Genomic DNA, 1,199 nt, shown 5'->3' with positions numbered 1-1,199 from the left:
TATATTGTACATTGAGGAGAAGTGCCACATTTCTAATTTTGTGTCCTCTCTCATGTGGTGTGTCTGAGCAGAATCAATTAACTTACAGCACTCAAAGGTATTCGCTGTAGAGTGATTTAAATAGTCCACAAGTCTTTCCATTACATAAACATATTCGTTATTACGAGATTAAGTGCTCTGTAACGAGCGCCTGTTTGTGAGAGAGTGCTGTAGAGACAGAAAACATCAACAATAAGATTCCATCATATCCAGACATTCAATATTCCTCAGAAACAGGTTACACTAACAATGAAATGAAATGAAACAGCCTTTATTTGTCACATATACATTATAGCACAGTGAAATTCTTTCTTCGCATATCCCATCCTTGGAGGTTGGGGTCAGAGCGCAGGGTCAGCCATGATACGGCTCCCCTGGAGCAGAAAGGGTTAAGGGCCTTGCTCAAGGGCCCAACAGTGGCAACTTGGCGGTGCTGGGGCTTGAACCCCTGATCTTCCAGTCAACAATCCAGAGCCTTAACCACTTGAGCCACCACTGCCCCCAAAAAATATGGTAACGCTTCACGATTTTGCGTGTCATCCTTGCGCAGGGGCCATGCTAATCTTCTCTGTATCGTTCCAATTTTAGTATATGTGCTGCCGTAGCAAGCACTATAGACTACATCAGTAAATGCACAGACTCTTAAACCTTATTACCTTTAAATTTGTAGTATTTACTGCATGCCTTATTGCATATGTTTGTGGATACTGCTGGAAGTTGTAAATTTCCCATTGGGATGTCTGTCTGTCTGCCTGTTTGTCTGTAATTCCTCTCATTTATGATTTATTCATATTTTCTTAGCTCTCATAAACCTTAATGCTTGTTTAGTTTGAGCTACGCTGCTTGGAAGTCAAGAGCTCATGAGAATGTTGAAGAGTGCACTCTGTTAGCACTTTTAAGCTCTGATATTAGCATCACTCACTTTGCAATAATTATAACTCTATAACTATAGAATTGCTTTTACAGAATGCAGGATCTGTATCATGTATCATGCTGGTGGTTGGTGCGATGGATTATGACGAGGTTATATCTGCCCAGGCTAAGCTCTTATGGAAACAGAAGGTACATCCTGCCTAAAGCATCAGCAGAAGATTATGGGTAATAGTATGGTTAATAGTCTAACTGGACCACTGGATTCCCTGAGATTTTTTCAACATGGT

At 40.8% G+C, this 1,199-nt stretch overlaps 1 non-coding gene across 1 annotated transcript; it reads right to left on the bottom strand.

Annotated features, from left to right (window-relative positions):
- Positions 1–544: 544 nt before the first annotated feature.
- On the bottom strand, positions 545–651 carry LOC131355349 (U6 spliceosomal RNA). Its single transcript, XR_009204857.1, has one exon. It is a non-coding gene; the product is annotated as a U6 spliceosomal RNA (small nuclear RNA).
- Positions 652–1,199: the final 548 nt, after the last annotated feature.

The sequence above is a fragment of the Hemibagrus wyckioides genome, linkage group LG06, assembly GCF_019097595.1.
Source record: "Hemibagrus wyckioides isolate EC202008001 linkage group LG06, SWU_Hwy_1.0, whole genome shotgun sequence".
NCBI lineage: Eukaryota > Metazoa > Chordata > Actinopteri > Siluriformes > Bagridae > Hemibagrus > Hemibagrus wyckioides.
The sequence above is the reverse complement of the archived record's forward strand: the minus strand, read 5'-3'. Positions and strand labels throughout refer to the sequence as shown.